Source organism: Ischnura elegans, chromosome 9 (genome assembly GCF_921293095.1).
Source record: "Ischnura elegans chromosome 9, ioIscEleg1.1, whole genome shotgun sequence".
In the NCBI taxonomy this organism is placed as follows: Eukaryota; Metazoa; Arthropoda; class Insecta; order Odonata; family Coenagrionidae; genus Ischnura; species Ischnura elegans.
Genome location: NC_060254.1, coordinates 24,882,714 through 24,904,707, shown reverse-complemented (window position 1 = coordinate 24,904,707; position 21,994 = coordinate 24,882,714). Strand labels below are relative to the sequence as shown.

At 38.8% G+C, this 21,994-nt stretch overlaps 1 long non-coding RNA gene across 1 annotated transcript; it reads right to left on the bottom strand.

Moving 5' to 3' along the window:
• Positions 1 to 1,747: 1,747 nt before the first annotated feature.
• LOC124165627 lies at positions 1,748 to 18,744 on the bottom strand. Its single transcript, XR_006866270.1, has 3 exons — positions 17,674 to 18,744; positions 15,085 to 15,226; positions 1,748 to 1,922 (listed from the first exon to the last, which is right to left on the bottom strand). It is a non-coding gene; the product is annotated as an uncharacterized LOC124165627 (long non-coding RNA).
• Between the last annotated feature and the right edge of the window lie 3,250 nt (positions 18,745 to 21,994).

Here is a 21,994-nt window from a genome sequence, read left to right as displayed (position 1 = left end):
TTCTTTAGGGCCCGTCTCATCCGAGCGAGCATAGGTATCAATGGAAGGGTCCTTAAGAGACGAAAATCCTAAATAAAAGGATATCCCCTGCAAATCCTTTAGGATGCGGAATCACGAAATTCCTTTAAGCCCCGGTGATTAAGGTATCTAATCTTGTCCAGTGCAGTAATGATTTCTAATTTCCTCGTAAGTGGGTTCGGGAGATTAAAAAGAAATTAAATCCCGTTGACTTTTGCCAATTTTTCGGTTAATTTCAATCTATCTCAGAAGACCTTACTAATATTTTATTTCATTTAATATAATCGATGATTTGACACAAAAGTTGCACCTTCACCCACATGAACACAAATTTATTGGCTATTGATGAGGAGGGAATAATTATATTATGCCATGTTCAGCCTCTTGTATTGTCAAGGCATTGCGTAGCGAGATTGAAGGCAAATTTGCGCTAATGCATGGACCGAAATTTAAATTTTCCCCATAACTATGAACCGATTCATTTATGAGGCTAGTGAAACATAACCTAACCGATACATGAATAATATGATATTTTTTCCTAAAAAGCAAAGAAGAAAACCCTTGCGATTTTTTCCCAGAGCGAAGGCATAAACAACCTCTACAATCATATAATTTTCATTTTGAAGAAAAATCATATTATTTTATGCTGAAGTGAAATCACGCAATCTACATCTACATAATGCCCCGCGAGCCGCCTAAAAGGCGTGCGGCAGGGGGTGTTAGGACACCAGCCGTTTACAGCTAAAAAAATGAAGTGCTCAAACGAAGTTGGGACTAGCGTTTATTAAAGTCCTTTATGGTTCGGGGGAAAAACGAATTCACACATCTATCCGTTCGGCAAAACATCTCTCTTAATTTATCGATTCTCTCGGACCTGGAAATATATTGTGGCTCTAACATTATGTTCTCTGTGTCGCTCTTAAAGATATCCATTCTCAATTGTTCAAGCAATCTAAGCCTAGCGCGCAGCCTCTGAGTCTCGCAATCGAGAAAACAGGAAACATTGAAAGTTTTATTCAACTTCAGCGGGAACAGGTAAAAAAGGATGTGAAAGAGAAGAAATACGTAAACATGAAAAGATTAGCTGATAGGAGAAATAAGTGGGAACTACTCCAAAACAATCTTAAGATTGTAAAACGTGATGCAATTTCCGACGATTTATTCGCGTGAAGTCTACTCATAAACATATAGTCGTTGAAACGCGTCATCTACAGAGATTTAACCGGTTGGAAATCCGAGTAGACTATGCGCAACTTTAGGATTGTTGACCAGTGATCAAAATGCATCGAATCGTAGTGATCATTTTCAGGGGCGCAGCTAGGAATTAAGGCTGAGGGGGAGGGGGGAGTTTAGATGCAACTACCGGGGTGTGTGGGGTATGGAATACCCACGCTGATAAGCGGTAGGTGCGAGATTAATAAATTGCGGAAATTTAAGATAAACGGTTCAAAATGGTAAGTTTTACGGCTTTTTGAGGAATATTTTATTAACCCTTACGCTATTCTATTAGTAATATCAATCCAATCAAGTAAAATGTATTAAACTTAAACATTTCCCCCCCCCCCCTCTCTGCGCCACTTATCATTTTACCTGGACGTCGTGCAGTACGGACCATCCGGCTTCCTTGCTGTTGCCATCCTTCTTCCTTCTCCCCCTCCTCCCCCTCCCCTTCCTCCCTCCCCTCCTGGTCTCCCGCTTCGCCCTCCCCTCCGCCGACTTCCCCTTCCACTCCTCCCAGTGCCCCCCTCCCCCTTTGTTGGGCGGCAGAGACAGCTGGGCTTCGCCCCTCCGACGCGCTATTTCCTTGGCCGCGGCCTTGAGGGCGTCGTCCACGCGGTAGCTGCACTGACGGGACCACTGACCGTCAGACACCACCCTCGCCGAAGGGCCTTCTCCTTCATCCCCTGGAAACGAAAAACAAGGTTAGGTGATATTGACACAGGCCAACAATGAAAAAACTTTTTTACTGAAAATACCTTATTCCTGTTTTTTAAGTTGCTGAATCCTAATATGATGGCTTTAAAGTCGTATCACCCACCATTTATTCACATTTTACAGTTAAATTTATGAAATCAAGCAATATTTTTAGAATGTAACAGCTTTTTTATAGTTATAATAAAATTGAAAAAGTAGGCCTAATGAACGAAGATAATGGGTGATATCTGTTGGAAAGTCACCGAAAAGTTCAGCAAGCGATTCATCGCAGAAAAAGCTTCACAAGAAGCTTCAAGGAAAAAAGGGAAAGAAATGTAGACCAATTCCAGTTGACAAGTGAACCCTGTATTATCACGCAGTAGTAAATACAAACAATTTTATCGCGATGTAGTGAACAGTGAATACAAACAATTTTATGATGTAACACAGTGTTTCATTGATTTCCCATATACTGTATAGGGGTATTAGACTAAATATTAAAATACATATTTCTTGGAAACTATGAGTGATACAAAAAACTAAGGCCAGGTTTGGATTCGGCACATAAAAATGTATAAAGATCAGCTATTAAAATAAAAAAAGTTTTCAAACAAACTTTTTTGTTGGCCAGTGTTATTTAAAAATCCATTTTGGAAGGTTTCACGACTCACTTTGACCTCTCCTTCGCATTTCATTCTTGAATATTTCTCTGATTTTCGATTTCGAGTAGCTAGAACCGAGTAAGAAATATCCTGTGGGCAACACTGGCAGAAAGTTATACTATTCATAAAAACTTACAGCACAAACGGTCTAAGTTAATCTTATTTAATGCTGAAGGCTTTTGTAAATTTGCTGTGAAAATACATGTCCAAAATCATGAAATTTCGACTGGATAATTACATAAAAATATCGGCAGACACTCTCCTTTCCAATTTGATTGAATCTGGAAATGACTTTCGTTTTTCAATGACCGTTAGAGGTAAGCCCAAGGGAACAAATGAATAGAGATAAGGTTGTAGTTGAATAAAAGAGTCATTCTGATTTGGGTAAAATTGTCTCAAGTTTTATCCCATGCCAAACTCTTCAGACATGACTCGCAGGCAATCAAGAATATTTAGGTGAAATCTAGACATATTTTAACAATTAATTGTACGAAATACCGCGCGAATAGATTAACGCAATCAGGCGCATTATAAATGTGTTTCTGAGTACTTAAAATTGCTATATTTTTAACCACAAACTGGAGTTGCTCCAGATCCTCCCTTTATATGGCTGACAGTTTTCATAACGACATAGGCGGTTTCCCGAGCCAACGCAAATTTTGCGTACTTTGCTTGTAAAAGACACGATATAGTTTACAGTTGCCCTCCGGACTGTTCTAAGAGGACCAGCAAAGGTTTTCTTTCCAAACAAAATTTTCTTTAGCGAAATTACTGCTGTGATGCTATGATTACTTCCTTTCACTGCCTTCCTCTCGTCCAATTTTTTCCCAAATTGCAGCAAACATCATACAACTCTCCGAAAAAAAAAATATTTCAGCGCATTGCCTCATTAGAAACAATGGGGGACAATTGACATAAAATGGCCGACTTCGCTATCCCTAAGGTGTAAGCATTTCCGAATACTCAACCTAGTGCCAAATAGATGGCTCTGATTGAATTTTAGTGAAACTGCCATCAACCAATCGTAACCCACTGAAGCCGGAGATCATTTATGTTCTACATAAGTAATGCGCTCTCAGTACGACTGGAGCTAATGGTGTAGATATGACTTCATGGCACTTTGTTAATGTTGTTCATATAGAATGTAAATACTACACTTGGTACTGTTCCAGAGATATCATTTAAGTTTCTTATCGATTTGAGCGTTCGTTAACCCTGCTTTTTCAGTGTATATGCAAGCCAATGCAATAATGGACAAGATTTCTTAGAGTGGTATGGTATTTGGAGGAGGCGACCAATATCTTAGGTCATTTATCTCACGAGGGAATGGTAAGGGAAGGAAGGGTGGAGGGAAACCCGGCGTCGGCCTTAGCCTGCTCCAAATGAAAGGCGCCAAGGGGACTACGACATCACGTCCCTTTCGAAGGACGGAGTGTTGCGCTTGAAATGGCCTTTACAAACCACTGGAACAGTCCTGAATCAGGCAATGTCTTTTAAATCTCTGCCACCGCCGGGATTTGAACCCGGATCCACCGGGTAGAGGATGTCTTATAAATGCCGCAGGTTGGCTACTCGTGGACAGAGAAACAATGACATGCGGCCCGCAAAAAATACTTACGGCAGATAATTATATCTAAATTTTATAAAAAGAGAGGTCTTTTACGAGTATGTAATGGATCATAACAATTATTAAACATATTCCAACAATGAAGGTAGGTTTACGGAGAATTTAACGAATCAAAACATCCTGCCGAGTATTCCGAGTAACGTTTGTCACAAGTCACTGGGAGTCCGGCATATTGCGTCGAAATAATGTGTGAATTACTCCGTGACAAATTGCTCTCCTTTTTCTTTGGCGTGATCCTTCAACATAGAAGTTATCCACCGCATTGGCCACACGCAGTCATTATGCACACGGAATGTTTAGAAGGGACGTTCATTCGTTAAGTCCAGGGAATTTATCATTTTTCGTCTTTCGGCTGTTTAAAAAAAAAAATTATTCATTCTCGCACCTTCGAAAAAAGTTTTATGTAAGCTTTTACATCGTTTTTTTTTTAAATAAAAATCTATCAGTAAACCCTGTAAGACAGCCATGCTCTTTAATAGGGGAAACTTATCTAGGCGGGCCTCGAACCCACAATCTTCGATTTGTCATGCGAAGACTCCACTCCGCCCCCACCTAAGAGATTCGTACTAAAACGGCCCCTGGGGAGTCAAGTTAATTTATGGGCAAATGGTAGTGTATTTATTGCTGCCCAACGTATATTCACCTAACAGCAACTCTGAGAAAGATACGGCGCTCAAATGCTGCATTCATTGCCCAGTGAATTGCACCATATAGCAAAAGCTCACACACTTGTCGGACTCTTGCGCAGCAATTACTAACAGCGAGAAACGAAATCATTCGCACTTCCAAAAAGTCTTGCCCGCTCTCAATATGTTAATAAATGCACTCATTAAAATTCATTTATTCACACGAAACGGGTGGATTGCTTTATACTGGTTTATTTATTTTTTTGCACGCTTGGGGCCGAGAATTATGTACCTTCTGCACATTGCGCGCCTTAAATCACCTGAAAATATTCTTCGTACGCTATTACAGTTTTCATGAGTATGGTAATGTTCTCATGTGAATTGTTCTCAGTAAATACTTGACCCTACAGTAGTGACGCTAATGAATGCGACAGTAGTGTCTATCGCTGTCTCCTTCACCAATGTGGAGTAGGATTATTGCCTATAAAGGAACAATTTCCTCATTTGGTGTAAAATACAATGGCATCTAATAGTTTGTACTTGAAACGATATGTATACGATTCATTTTCATCAAGAAAGTAAGGCAATTGAATTTTTTATGCATTGAAGACTGGAGGCCACCTAGATGAGCGTATGGGGAGGAATGGAGAAGGTGAAGTGGACGGAGAAGAGGAGGAACGATGAAGTACTGGACATGGTGGGAGAGGAGAGGCAGCTTCTAGATGAGATACGGAGGAGACAGAAGATATGGATGGAGGGAATATTGAACGGTGAGGGAATGCTGAAAACAGTAATAGAGGGTAGAATTTTGAGTAAACGAGGGAGAGGAAGAAAGAGAATAAGATTTATAGACAGAATAAAAGAGAATATGCCTTAAAAGAAACTAAAAAGGGAAATACAAAAGGAGAGGGGGTCTGACAGAATGCTTCGTAAATACTCCATGGAAACAAAAATTAATCGGTAGGTTACTTCAACAATAGATAATAATCGCCATATCGCTCAGCGGCCTTGCGGTTACATTTATTAATTAATCCATTTTTCCTACAAAATGGAAACAAAGCCTCCCAATTTTGGTTCAATGGAACAAACAAATTTCGCATTTCACTTAAATGTTAGATATCGTTCAGAATACCATCATGCCCGTAGTACATTAAAGACGCAAGTGGTGACTCTCTATCTGTGGGACCAAAAGTAGCTCTTTGAGCGCAAATTCTTTTGCGAAGTAAAATGTAAGCTTTAGCAACGCAATAATTGTTTGAAATAGGAAGCTGCCAAGGAATACGGAGTGCTGCATGTTATTCTTCGTCTGTATTTTCAGACAGATTAAATGGCCGGTCTGAGAGACTGGGCGTCGCCAAAATTGGCTTTAAAATGCACAAGATGCAAAAATTTCGAATCAATTTGGCCCTGAAAACTGGATGATTTTTGATTAATGTTTCGAAAAGGGAAAATACTGCTAACTTATCCTGTTACTAAGATTTATTGCGTCTTTTTGAAACTTACGTTTAGCAGAGTTCATTTTTACTACCGCTGAGTTTACAATCGGTAAAAAAAAATACAAATAGATTTTCCGCTATCACTCGCTTAGTGCTCAACCCGTAGATTTAATGATGCAGTGAGGGTAGAGTTCACCTATGACTAAGACTCAGGTGAGTGGCGTTCACACACTTCTGTTGGATGATCAGCTCCTTTCTCAATCTCCTGTGTTACCCGCTGAATTTCATTTGAGACATTAATGAATAGTGCAATTCCTTTGTTAATGCATGCATACGCATTGTATAATGAGTTGGAGGACTCTGAAATTTCATATCGTCTGAATACTTATGTAGGTATTTTATATTTATCGTTCTGACCCACGCATAGCATTGCAAACTGTGATAACTGGATCAAAATTTAGCTAAGTTCATATAATTTTTCCTTTAAAGGTTTTCTTACTATCCCAAATATTCTCATGGAAATGTTAATACATATTTCTAATTATATCTACACTACAAATTATGCTACACTCCCGGCTTAGGTTGGAATACCTGTATCCTGTACTCCGCAGTTACAGGGCGCATACCGCTCACAGAAATAAAAATAGGTGATGAAAGTCTGGGAAAATAGATATTATTATGACCGGAGGAAAACTCCACTGAAACCACATCAAAAATATAAAATGAATGACAACTGAAAATAAATCCTTCATAGAACTTTTCAGAGTTATTTTCGAAGCATAAAAAATAAATTACTTAGACTTTCAACGCTTGGATTTTTTTTGGCTTTTTGGTTTCAATGGTCAATTTCAATGGCATGGTTTCAAGTTTTTGCTTTCATAGTACCTAATCATTCCTATGCCTTTCATCACAATTGAAGTTCACTACTCACTTTACAGTGAAACCGTAGGTATTCACTCTCGATCAGAAGATCAGCGAATAGGTAAGTAAAAATCTGATTGAAATGAAAATTGAATGTATAAAGTGCAATACGAAGATTCAAGCAAATAAATCAAGGGCAGTTGTCGATGGGAAGACATTTTCGAGGTTGATTACTGAAGTCCCTTGAACCCGAGGTAGAATCTTGGCCTTTTCACAGAAAGAGCTTTTAGGCTTACCTACTATTAGAATATTTTATCCCAAGGCGAATAACGGCGTCCATAGAAAATAATAGCAAGAAAATTGGGCAAATTAACGAAAATATTAGCGTAAAATAATATCGATTTTGAGTTACCGTGAAATTTAATGAGTGTTGAAAGCAGGATTGTATTAATTTTTTTCAATGCTTTCCTTCTGTGCCGTTGTTGAAATATTTTTAATGATATCAGTCTCTTTTTTGTTTACATAACTATTTGATAACTTGTTTCTGTTGAATACGTCTTCCGGTGTACACTAAGGTTTATTCGGTTTTGAATACGCGTCTTTTTCTTAGTTTTTTTTTCTTTTTATCCACCTGGAATACAAATCCGATGAAACCATTAGCAGAGCGAGTCATTATCAGTGGCGGCTGAAACTCTAAATACAAGTCTTGTTATCTCAAACCGTTAATCAAAGAAGAAGACACTTTGGAATAAAAAATAACGTGGATTAAAATATGGTCCGGAGAAGGTATCAGAACAGATAAGGAACAGCAATCATATTTCTATACAGTACGAGGTCTGTTCAAAAAGTACCCGGAATTTTCGTTTCTTTAAAAAAATATTTATTTATTCGTCTACATCAATGTGGTCCCCTTCAAAGTAGTCCCCCCCAGATATAATACACTCATGCCAGCGATTTTTCCAATCTTCGAAACACTTTTGATATTCACTTTTTGGTATGTCCTTTAGCACTCTCAGCGATTCCGCCTTTATTTCTTCAATTGAGGAAAAACGCCGACCTTTCATGGGTCTCTTCAACTTTGAAAACAGGAAAAAGTCACACGGAGCCATATCTGGTGAATATGGAGGTTGGGGCATGACTACGGTATTGTTTTTGGCCAAAATATTACGAGCAAGCAACGACGAGTGAGCAGGTGCGTTATCGTGGTGCAAAAGCCATGAATTCTTTTTCCATAAATCAGGGCGTTTTTTCGGATTGCTTCACGCAAACGTCGCATAACTTCAAGGTAATACTCCTTATTAACCGTACAACCTTGTGGTAAGAACTCTTGATGCACTATGCCATTATAATCGAAGAAAACAGTAAGCAAAACCTTGACATTTGATCGAACTTGACGTGCTTTTTTCGCTCTTGGTGACGTTGAATGCTTACAGGTGGACGACTGCTTTGGTTTCGACATCATAACCGTACACCCATGTTCCATCACCAGTTATGACCCTTTAAAGCAAACTTGGATCGTCGTTGACGTAATTTAACAGCTCCTGAGCGATGTTCATGCGATTGGTTTTTTTGGTCAAAATTCAGCAGTTTTGGAATGAATTTTGCTGCCACTCGTTTCATGCCCAAAACTTTTGAAAAAATGTTATGAATTGAGCCAATTGATATGCCAACTTCATCAGCAACTTCTCTAATTGTTATTCGGCGATCATTTATAACCATTTTTTCCACTTTTTCCACATTTTCATCGATTATTGACGTGCTGGGTCGACCGGAGCGTTCGTCATCTTCAACGTCTTTGCGGCCATCTAGGAAACGCTTATACCACTCGTAAACACTTGTTTTCTTCATATCAGACTCACCATAGGCTTTTTGTAACATTTCACACACTTCGTCACACTTTATTTCATTTTTTACGCAAAATTTAATACAAATTCTTTGACTCTTCGATTCTTTCATTGTTAACACAAGCAAAAATCGCCGAGCTCATAAAAACACGTCGAACCTTAGCGACTACCACAGACAAAGTAAACAGTGAATATGGCTGAAAATTTTATCATACTTTAGGGGCATATATACCAACACAATATAAAAAAATGTCGACAATCGAACTCTCCAGACCCGCGAAATTTAAAAATTCCGGGTACTTTTTGAACAGACCTCGTATATGCAGCAGCTTGCTCTTAGTTATCAGAAAAGTGGAAGATTGTGTCCAGTAGATGGTGATTTTCGCTAAAACGCCCCCAAGATGTGGAGATTAGAGTCAATTAATTTTTCTCTATTATTTCTATGTTACGGCATTCAGTCAGGGATCAAGTTACACTACAAGAGCGTTGTACATGCGGAGTTTTTAACCAAAAGAATAGATAATTGTTATTATTTCGTCAGAAAAAACGGAACTCAAAGAGGCATATCAATGCTATCATTTGTATCTTTAACTAAATAAGTGAAAGCAAGAGTGGGGGGAAAAATTTACCCATTGAAACTGTGGAAACACTTTTCTCTCTCTCTGCAGATCAAATTTCTCGTTTCTGGAATCTTCTCCACAATTGGGCATCACGCATTTCAACTTCTCCGTGTCGGCAGTGAAGGAAAACAATGAGACATCAAAGTACGTGAGTTTGAGAAATCAGACTCGATTGTTCCTTTTTCATGTTTCGGAAACCAGAAGACCGCCTGGACGGACCAGTTTTGTGAATTCACAGGCGCATGACTTCTTTATTTGCTTGAGGTGAAGACTCATGCCTTTTTGGTCATGTATTCAAGGACGTCACGTATTCTGGAATTCACAGATCAAGTGATTTCCGTTAGTAGCACGAAAACTGTTCCATTCAGAAAACGAGATTAAGCATGAAGTATTTTCGATTCGCTTTTCAATCATGTTCCTCTTTAGAATTCCATTTTCCTCGGATTCACCGAAGTGCGAGGTCTGATATTCAATGTCACGGTTATGAACAGGAGGATAGGATGGTCATCAAGACATTAGACCTCTCAAGTCGTGGCGCAAGAGCAATATTATTTTTTATTGCCTAAATCGAAATATTATTACTCCTGGAGTACATATTTCACGCTTTTAGCTTTTTAAATGACGAGATCTATTGTTTTCGATTAAATTAAAAGTGAAAAATTTCAAGCGCGCGGAAACGCGACGGCTAAGAATGAATACTGGGAAAAGCCTGTGTGACGTCTGGCTGCTGCTGTATGAGGCTACATGTGTGCGAGGCTATGGACGCCGCTACGATGCAGGCTGCTTGCTGCCGAGGATGGCGGTAGCGTAGAATACCCTCCTAGCAGGTAGCTCTTGGCTTAAATAAGGATTGTTAATACCCTATCAAATGAAGGAAACTTTCCGACCCAGCCAGTTTTAATAGGTGATTATTAAGACATGTTTCCCGGAGCTCTGTGCCTCATGCATGCATTGGTAATCTCAGACGATGCAAAACTCCTATCTACTCGTATAGAATCTTGGTCCCTTGGTCACGTGGAGTGGCATCGCATGGGCGCCAATCTGGCCTTCTTAAAAATGAGGTTAAAATGACCATTAACATTCGTACTTAACGTCTAACCTGAGATTTCTAAAACCAAATAATTAGTATATTATGAATACACTAATGGTGGGTAACGAATCGCATTAATTCCTTTCGTTTCCTTTGATGAAGGAAACTACCCTATTGTTTATTGTGGTGTCGAGGAGTATAGATTTTCCATATTTCTTGCTTGTATCAATGTCCTTAGAAAAGTTTTCACGAAATCTTACGCCCTTGTACATGCGGAATGCAAGACAATGAATGGCTTGATGCTCAGAGTAGGGGTGGAAAAATGTATGGCAGGGGTTGCAAAAATGAACCGAGAGTAAAGCGAACAAATGGAAAGCAAAATGTTTATCCAATAAATGAAATTCCTAGTTGAACTAGATAATTTCAATTTAAATTCAATATGACTAGTAAATTCCAACTAGTCATTCCTGATATACCCTCGTTCATGGGGCAACTCACTCCATAACCCACTGCGGAAATTAACTGGGACATTTAAATTCATAGACGACCACAGGGGGCGAATTCGCAGTAATAGTACAGAAGTTCTGTCTACCTTTGCACAGCGACGAATTCTCAACAATGAATATGAAATCGTCGCGGAATGCGGGGTGAGTAATTCGGTTGAACACGAGGACCAAGAATCGCAATTCGTTCAAAGGATTCAGTGGGAGGTTGAGAAAGACATGTAAGGATTTCTCAATTCAGCCACTCTCTCGTATGTTTAAAATAAGGAAACGCAAAGGTTGCCACCCGATTTTCATGAGTTGGTGACGTCTAGAGAGTTAGATTTATTTTTCGTTTACTCGTTTAGGAGGAACCTTTAATTAAGGAAGTGAATCGTTAAAATGAGTGGAAACCACAATGGCGACCAACACGACGCCCATGCAAAAGGCTGAAGAGTAGCTGAGGAAGCAATGAACCGATCGAAATGAGTGCGTGAAGTCATCAACTCGACTGCGAAAGGGCAGCTGCAAAGCCGCTGATTTTTTTCTTTGCGAGTAGCTCGTAGAGTGGGCGACGTATCAATAACTGGAAATGTACGAGTCTCTTTACTTTTTAAACTCTCTAACGTAATTAACAATAAATAAAAATATGCGTACGAGCCCATAAGGATCACGTCGAAGGCCTTTCTCGATGGATCGATGGTCGTCCATACTCCTTCTTGGTCACGGTCATGTATGTACACAACTACACAGTGTCCGTGATGTAAATGCGATGGATTCTTGATCCGTCAAGTGTGAGGATATAATTCGAGAGGGATAAAAGACAAGGTGGAAGATCGCAGTATGATTGCGCGTGGAAGGTGGGACTGAGCAATTTCACCACTTATCTAACCAACAATCAGGTTCCGTGTTTGGCTTATCTTATGACGGCATTTTTTTTAATTCCCCTAAATAGTGTTTCGTATTTGGCGTCAGATTGTGAGACTGTTTTTCCAGCTCAGATCATCCATTACAAAGGAATATAATTTCTTTTTAGATTATTTGGGATTCCAGAGCGACGAACATATGTTGGAATTTCCCCCTTCGGCTCCGTGCATTAGAAAAGGTGCAGCCAGTAGTGACGACCAAACATTCTGTATCCGGTCGCCTTGGCTTTAAAAATACGTTCTATTGCAATAAACGCTACCAACACAGTGATGTGTTCTTGGTTATTAACGTATGTCATAACTTTAGCGGTTAGATCATGTACAATGTAGAATCACCTTATTAGTGCAGACAGTATAGGTGATTCATCCTTGTGTATAAAATGAACTTTTGTAAGGCATTTCGTATGGCAAAAACTATTTTGCACAACTTTTTGAAAGGTTTGATTAAGAAATAAATTGCCATCTACGTGGTGAATTATGTCAACATGGCCTATGATGGCGCGAAGACATTTACAAGAAAACTGAACTTAAAGATGTAAAATATTTAAAAATTTGCTAGCCAGTAGAAATGGCCAGGGGTTGATATTTTTTCTATGACGTGGATACTATAGGTCATCAGAAAGGATTGAATCAATGCAAAAAATGTACAACAATTTATGAGTCAATCACTTTATTTATGAATATTAATCATTGTCTCAGCCAGGAGAGAATGATCTGTTAATAATTCGTGAAGGATAATTGAAATAACTTCTATTTTCAGCTGGTTGATAGCGTACTGCAACTGCCAAATGAGCTCACCTAAGGCCCTCTGATGGGGTCATATCTCATGAATATGACCCCATCCTAATTAAGTGTTAAAATGTGAATTAAAGCAGGGAGCGTGATGACGCTTAGGGTAGAGCGTTGGGCTGTATATGACGGGGTCCCGGGTTCGAATCACTAGTGTAGCCTCTGGACACCTCCAAATAAAATCCTAGAATTTTGAGATGGTACTACGAAACTTACCCCACCATGAATGATTGAACTAGGTACCTAAACCTGTTACTTATTCCGGGGTGAGCTGTACCATAACTTACTCGAGCCAACCTAATGGTTTGAATACTGAGTGAGTGTGATATGCGTACGCAATCAAATCAGGGTGTCCGGGACTTGAATCACTACCTGTGGCCATTCATCTTACTTTGGAATAAAATGTGAACTGAATCGCCATTGGTTCATCAATCAATGCATAAATTAACTTTCAATAAAGCTTAACCGACCAAACCTCACAATGAAAATAAATATAAAAAGAAATTTTTTCATTCAGAATCGTAAATAAAATCATTTGAATAGTATTCATGTATTTATATGCTCATGCGGATCCAGAGGGAACAAATGAATCGGCACATCACTGCAAAATATGAATACAATCTCTTATCGTTGGTAACGGCTTTCGGGCGTTTCTCCACGTTCCTTCGGTCTACGTGGAGGAACGCCCGAAAGCCAATGTGAATAATCGCCGGGGGAACCTCAGATCCATTGATATAATTTCTTCAATTGCGACTCCCTTTGTTATCATCCATACATTTAGAAAAATACTTCAAAGAAAAGGTTAGATCTAAGGTTTCTGCGGTGTTTTTCCATATTAGTCTCGGCTTCCGGGTGTTCCTCCGCGTTGAGTTGTCCATAGGTGACGACAGTTTCTCCAGCCATTCTGTTGGCGTCTTCAGGTCAGAAGTGACTTAAGCAGGATGAATGGAGAAACTGACGTCACCTATGGACAACTCAACGCGGTGGAACACCCGGAAGCCGAGACTCATACTCAAAGAAAAAGTTCCTTGCTGCACGGTAGAAATGCACTTTCTTAGATTCTTAAGATTATATTATGTTAGCAAGCTGTCATTTTGCATCTTTATTTAATGAAAGTGTTTTCTCAAAAGAGACTTGGGTCGCTTCAAAGGGGGAAAGATCCTAACAATGGACTTGATCATATCTTTATATCGTGTCATAATCTTTTCTCGCCTTATTGTTCGTACGTCGAGCGTTGAGTTTGGACCGCTGAACCTACTGTTTTCCTCTCACTTTCAATGAATAAATGCATCCAATTATAAAACGAAGAATATTTCTTGACTCGCGATTGTATTCTTTGCGAATCATTCCTGATTTTTAGTACCTAACGCGTTATTCTTTTGTTTTGATGTTCGCAACCGAATGAAAAGCTACACATTTAATATCCTAGTAATTTTTCGGCAGTATGTGGGGCTATAGATTCAAGAAAATTAAAGAATAAAGTATAAATAAATAACTTTGTACATTTTACCATCAAAAAAGTGAAGAGAGTATGCGGATGAAAAAAATGCTCGTCAATTTGATGAATTTTTGATTTCTAGTTTCAGCCTTCGAATTCACAATTATTCCTGTGGTTCACTTCGTGTGAAAAATAAAGATTCATGATAAAATAGGAATTGAATCAGTTGCTGTAGTAATAATTTGCGTACTTTAACTTGATTTGTTGTTAATTTACACGCTCATTTGAGAGAAAATATGCTATCAATGGTAAGTATTTTAGAATTACATTTATTATTAATATAATATGCTAAGGAGGTTATTACTTATTGTTAGCTAAGATACTATACCAGTATTTTTAGTCCTCCATCAAAGCTATTGGTGAATATTATTTATTAGGAAAAATTATGAGTAAAACCTTTTCTTTTTGAAAATGAGGTGCGTTGAATCTATTGGGAATAGAAGATTGGCAATGGAACGAATGGTTCCAGGTTCAAATCTTAGCGAAGCACGCCATGAAAAAATCGTCGCGGAGTGAGGTGACCCTGGGAAAGAAACTGACTCTCCTATTCTAAATGGGAGAAATAAACACAGTGTTGTTTCAGTTAGGGGTGAGATCTAGCCTCGTCTGTCTTGATCAATTTCGGATTTAAGAACTAGTTGGGCGAAGGAGAAATTCTAGCTCTCAAAGTTTTAGAACAAAATCAAGGCCAATGGGTGGAAACATAATGAATGAGTCTTCAAGAAAAACTCTTGTAGGAATCGATACATACCCAATGCAGCCTGTCTTTTAGTGACGAAGGACACATTTCTGCCACATGCTGGAGTGAAGTTAATCGCGAAGACGATAGCAAGGCATGCGGCCATCGGAAGCATTTTCAGCGCTGTTAACTCCATTTGGATACCGTTTCAACACTGAAATAAAAATTACCATATCAATGAATCAGTTGTTATTTTATTGATGTGTGTTTTTTGATGCATATAAGTTTTGGTCACTTTGAGAAAATTATACTGTAATTATATTTTAGGGTTTTACACCCCAATTTAGAATAGGAAATGCAGTAAGCACTTGGCCCAAAGCGTGATGGAAGAATAAAGGGTTTGGAATCTAAGATTATATTTATTCTTCCAAAATAACCGGAGGAATTGCCTAATTATTTCATTTATAAAATGTACCACTCCAGAGTAGAAATATAGTGTTTTCCGTGAAGTGCATTTTAAACAGTGCGTTATTATTTAACGAGTCTTGGGAAGATCACAGAAAATTTTCAACCAAATCAGTTTCCTTTTTGATTTTAATTTTAAAAGCAGCATTTTTAGAGGGCCTTTGTTTTCAGTTGTGCTGTGAAGTCAACGACGCATAAATCAAACACATCGAATAAAATGTGATCCACTAACCCTCCAAAAGTCATAATATGTTAGCAAAATACACATATTCACGTATTACATTATGTACTCCAAATATTACATACCAAAGACTCATACCAATGTGTGATAATTATGATTATTCATCCTCATTTCCTCTTTGTAATCCTTAAAAGTACTTAAAAACATGCCGCGGTATATGCTTTATTCTTTATAATCCAAGTATCATTTATTAAGTGAACGAGAAACCAGTAATGGGCCATCAAATTAATTACACATTTTAATTGATGAATTTTTTTTGTTAACGTCACCCTTAAATCTGCCATCCTTTGCTTTATGCAATAGAGGAGAGATAGTCGAAGTTTTTTCTTTTCCGTGTCAACTTTCTTTCAAAAGCCTAATATTCACATTTAATCTCTTAATTTATATGCGATGCTGCTGGAAGATCATGGAGGTGACGGAAAAATCTTGAACTTAAGTCAATGATTGCTATTCCTGCTTCCTGCTCCGAGGGCACATTCCGATTGGAAAGTGAAGGTATGAAGATTTCCCTTTCAAGTGAAAGGATATTTTATTACTCTAAATATGTTAATGCTGCCATCGATTCTACAGGGTAATTAAAACAATGCTGAAAGTGAATTTTAGTATGCATATCAACGATGACCTTCGCTACTGAATATTATTTACATCTTATAATTACATTTATTATGTTTTTTTTCGGCGGTTAAATTGAAACGTTGTTTATTTTATGCTTATTTAATATCACAAATTCGCAATAAATATTTTTAGGAGGCTTCGATCGCATTATTACTTTGCGCATCAGAGAGCCGTCCATGCACCCTTCCATTTCTTTGTTGAAAGATATGTTATATAGAGTAAATGAACTCAAGAGACTCCACAATGGATGATTAAATGGGAGTAGTTGGAATACGAATTATTTTAATAAAATATTTTCGGAGGGTATTAAAACAGAACTCTTTCATTTCCTTGTCAGGATAAGTCTTTTTTTCGAATTCCGAAGCCTTTACCTACAAAGGCGCTTACGCACTGGCGAAAAAGAACAGTTTGCGCATGGTGCGACTTTTTAACGGTCAACGTTTACGACTTTGTCGTCGCTACGTGCTATTTTTGCACTTTTGTTGCATCTCATCGCCTGAAATGTGTTTTCCGGTATGAGGATCACCTTATTTATACTGAGAAAACGGAAATTTGGAGCGTGTGACTTCGAAAATATATGAGACACACTTTTCTCCAAGCACCTTCTCTTTTTTAATGCCAGTTGGTGGCAATTGATGCATGGATTTGGTGTGAACAACTTGGGGGCAGCTTTTCTTTCACTTGCGTGGGTTCCATAGTGAACAAAATCCTGTGACGAACTTGAAACCTAGATTTTTGTATAACTTTCGTTAAACATAAGCGCATTTGCTATTCCCAGGACTTAAGTGCTTAACTTAAGTACAGTGTTATTGTATCATTTCACTGCATTAATTACTAATTTAGTTACAATGACTTTTAATATTCACTGCACAACTTTGCCTTGTCAGTGGATTGTACATAGACCAGGACTTTGGCCAGACACTTAATATGAACGAACTTGATACATTACTCAGAGATATTAATGCTAGCTATATTTATAAATTAATAAAAAACTCTTTCCATTCACAGAATGCCTAATAAAATTAATATTTATCGTTTATTAAAATTTATTTATATTTTATCTGTAAATTACATGATATTATTCTTTTGATTCCTCCTTTGAGGGAGATAATTGGGCTTTAACTTAGAAATTTTACCAAACGAGAATAATGTTTGGTCAAATATACGAATTAGAAGTCATTTTTAAGACCATTTGTAGAGTTAATTTTAAAACCACGCCTGAATAAATGACTTTTAGTCCATATTCCAATGGTAAAGTTGTCAAAGAATTCTCTTTTTGGCACCACCATGGAAACTGAAATGGAGTTCAATTACTTATTAGAATTGGAAATATCTCTTACCTTTTACTGCTTCCTTGAACCCTTGTTCATGATATGGACCTTCCGAAACTAATCTCTGATAACACTAAGGATAACACTCGGAAATTGTCGTGGTGTCTCGGTGTCACTACCGGCTTAAGCGATCCGACCAGGCGTTCTGTCACCGGTGATTTGAACTGTCGGGTCTTGATCGAGTTAGATTAAACCCGGACACTGGTGATACGCAGAACTAGAGTAACAGTTACGAAAATTCCCTCAGTAACCGGAGTAGCGGTGACACTTGTTTATTTCCGTTAAAAGATCCCGTCTGCCGCGGAACGCAGACAGTAGTGTCACTCCGGGGGAGAGGCTGGGTCGAGGTGCGTGGGTTGAGGGGAGATCTTGATCCACTGGCACAAACAACCGCGACGCGTCTCACCACGCGCGAAATATGGGTCTTTCTCTTTCGGTCGTCGAGGTCTCCGCTTTACTCGGCCGTTGAAATCTCCGCCGTTTTCAGCCGTTGAAGTCTCCGCCTTATTCGGCCGTTGAAGTTTCCGCTCTCCGCGTGGGCACCGCCTGGCCGCGTTACTGAAGAGGATTCGCTTCACCACCACTACTATTCTGCCGGGTAAACGAACTCTTGAGAGCTCTTGCGACCGACTTACGAGACGACCCGAGTTCTTGTGTGAAGAGTCGGCGGTTGCTCCTCGACTTCCATTCTTTCTCCCCACCCCTTTTCAGACTTTCCCCCACCACCAAACCACCGCTCAAACGAAAGCACCACAATGTCTCCCAGATACACTCTCCTTATCCCCGCCCCTCTCACGGTTCCGCTGCATTACTTTGCGCTCCTCAAGACTGACCTCCTCCTCTTTCAACTTCTGCGAAGGCCGCGGGTCCCGTGTTTCGTCTATCGGACTGTGGTCGGAGTTTGCGTACGACACCTGTTGGTCTCTCTCACGGTGTCCATAATTTAGTGACCTTCCTCCCCCGCAGCTGCTCACCGATTAAAACGATTCGGATTCTCGCTCTCCTGTTCGTTTTGTTGCGAATCCGAGAGGGTTAGGCAGAATGGTTAGCCTCGCATTCTTCCGGTTTCTGTCGAACGCCGGTTCAATGACATTGTCTTCCGTGTTTCTGAGAAATAGTGGTGTCATAACATTTATGGGTTTGTACAATACATATCCCTATCAATGGATTTGGACAATGTGTTAGCTGGTGAGTGAAGAAAAGAAATGACATCACTAAATATTATCTTAAGCAATATGAAAGAAGAAAAGAGCTGCCTTTTTGCAATTAACCACCTGTCGAATAAAAGGATTAGGCTTTGTTTCCAAGTAAAATTGACGCTTTTTGTGAAAACATATAAGACGCTCTTTCAGTTTATTGTTCTAAATATGGGTATGTTGCTGAAATTGCTTGTAAAATATCAAAAGGCCTTCTTGCCTTTTTTGATCTCTGATAGTAAAGCCCCATTATAAAGACATTTGATGTTGTTGTGCCATTTTTCATGAAATTCCGTTAAACTGTGATAGCAGTCAGTGACTGATATTATGTTATCGACAGTATTCGCTCATATAATTACTGAAACGCGTTTCCATTTATATAAAAGTGGCTGCGATAGTACTAAAGTAAAACAAAAAAATATACCAATATTACGACATAACAATTGCGATTAAATATATAATTGATTCGAATTTGGAAATAAAATATGTTGCCTTTGCATTCCCACCAGGTGGGAACAAGGTAAACTAAATGCAATCCATAATTAGGGTTGTGATAAAGCCTGATTTATCATAAATATTAAATCCCAAGTTATTGTTTATTTTTGCAATATTATAGTCAGATGACTTTTTTAATGTTCAGCTCGATAGTAATAATTGCTTCCTATGCAAAAAATGGGGTTAAAAAATTTTATTTCTGATTTTAGCCTTGCATCCTGAAACAAGCGGTACTCTACGTAATAGGGACTGTTATAGGAAATGGTCAAGGGACAAACAGTGGGGTCAAGTTTGGGGTTTCAGGTAAACGCCTTTAGAGAGAAGGGTCAGAGTTATATCATCCGTGGGAACAGGGATTCTCCAATGGTTTTCATACTGAATCGAAATTGGCGAGTCGTCCTCATGAATATACTAAAATACATCATCGTCATCATCAGTCAATGATATGAAGAATAGTTTGACGCAGCTCTCCATTCCTTTGTCCTCTCTGATAACCTTTCTTTACTGACGTATGTCTTCTCTTATACATCCTTTATCACCTGCCCCATGTAACTCATTCATGACCGCCCTTTGCCTTTCCTCCCGTCCACTTCTCCTCGGTCCATCAGGACATCATGTCTCATGGTGTGGCCGATTTAGCTGTCCCGAATTTTCCGGTAGCACCATATTTCGAATGCTTCCACTCTTGATTTCTCTGCTGCTGTCAACGTTCATGCCTCTCTCACATACACTCATTCTCCATTTGTCGCGGTTTATAATTTAAAAAAATTTCTATGCTTAAATTCTCAGCTGTAAGCAAATTCTTCTTTTTATATATTGCCCTCTTTGCCCATGGTATTCTACTCGCAGGCGAAAATATTACATGATTCGCAAAAAAGTGCACTCCTATGGTTAAAATTATCTTAAATATTATTTTTTCAGGTGCCATTTCATCAAGTCTAATATGCATCAATGAGAGGGGATGTAGCCTCCATATTTCGCCACTACCAACCCTGTATATAAAAACTCCTTGATAATTCCCAAAAATATGAATAAGGAGAAGTGTAATTTGTTGAATTCCCATAACGTGGATTTGGGTTACAATTCTGCCGGCGGAAAAACCTTTCAGAACATGCCCGATGCCCAATCTCCGATACTAAATGGGTATTTTTGGAATAACTTTGGGAAACTTCCTTTGGGAAAACCGAGAGACCTTTTATAGCCTTTTGTTTAAGAGCAGCCCAATACTGACACCGCGTGTCCCTCCATCCTTCCTTCCCCAACATTATCTCAGGAATCATTTCATAAATAACCACAACAATTTTTCTGGAGTTACCTAGATTTGAAGATGTAATTGCTATTATTATTTTTTCATTAAATTTTCTGCAGTTTTCAGTGAATTTTTTAAAGTAAAGAGTACGGATTCTCACCACAATACCTCTTTATTGTTCCAATGAGTTAGAAAATGTTCTCGTGATATGGCAAGTAAAAATAATAGTGACCTTTTGCAGTTTGATGTGTTTATTTGGATTAAGGGTGAGTATTATAAAACTATTTTGTATCTGTTTTGGGATGGTACCGGTAGCAGAGATAACATAAGATTTTATACTTTCGCGGCGAACAGAATATTTAAACTTCCCACTTTAGGGTTCCAACTCGTCACCCATTCTGAAGGCTACACTAAAGAATACATGCTATATAAAGACTACAAAGGCTATAATAAAGGCTACACTACCTATTAGCCTTGAGAATGGGTGACGAGTCGGAACCCGAAACGTCGGCCCTCTTCGAACATCTTACCCGCTCGGAAACCCGAGAAAAGTTTAAATATAAATGAAAATAGGAGCTATAAAACCTCTTTTATGTTCCATATTTTTATCATTTTGAATATTAAAAATATTTTACAGCTAAAGACAGTTTTGCAAGGCGAATTTTACTAATCATTCCTGCTTGTCTTAACTCCCAAATTATTCTTCCAATTCCAATTCTAAATGAGCCCTATTCCCTTTCATTCAGTCTACATCTCCTATTCTCTTCCTCCACTTTCCCTGATAAGCTAAAATTCTTCCGTCTGACACGGTTTTCGAAAACCCCTCTGGGTACCCGCTCCCACCAGACGGTATTCTCTGTCTCATCTCTTACTTTTTTTCTACACCTCGAAGTTTCTTCTCCTCGCATAAAATGTCCAGCACTTCCTCGTTCCTTTTTCTATCCACCCGTTTCACCTTCTCGACTCCACTCTACACCCACATCTCATGGATGTCATCAACGTAATATATTTAAGGTAATATATTTGGCGGTAATCACTGTAAATTTGAGGAATAACATTTGTGACTCATGGAAAGCATTACACAAAAAAGAAAATTTATGAAATATTGCTAAGTTTTTTTTAAACAAGCATCTAATGCAATTCTTAGTGGCTGTTATTTGATTAGGTGGAGTCTAATAGCAGAGTGGTTGGTGCACTTGACTGCTGATAGGAGGGTTTTGGGTTCAAATACCGAGTGAAGGCTCCGAACATCCCCATACTAAAATCCTGGAAGGGCGAGGTGGCCCAGGCCCCCACCCTTCCATGAATATTTCATACCCATACGCCTGTGGCTGTCTGGAGTGAGCTCTACCCTCACCTATCCACACCAATATTCGGATTTAATCGCTGA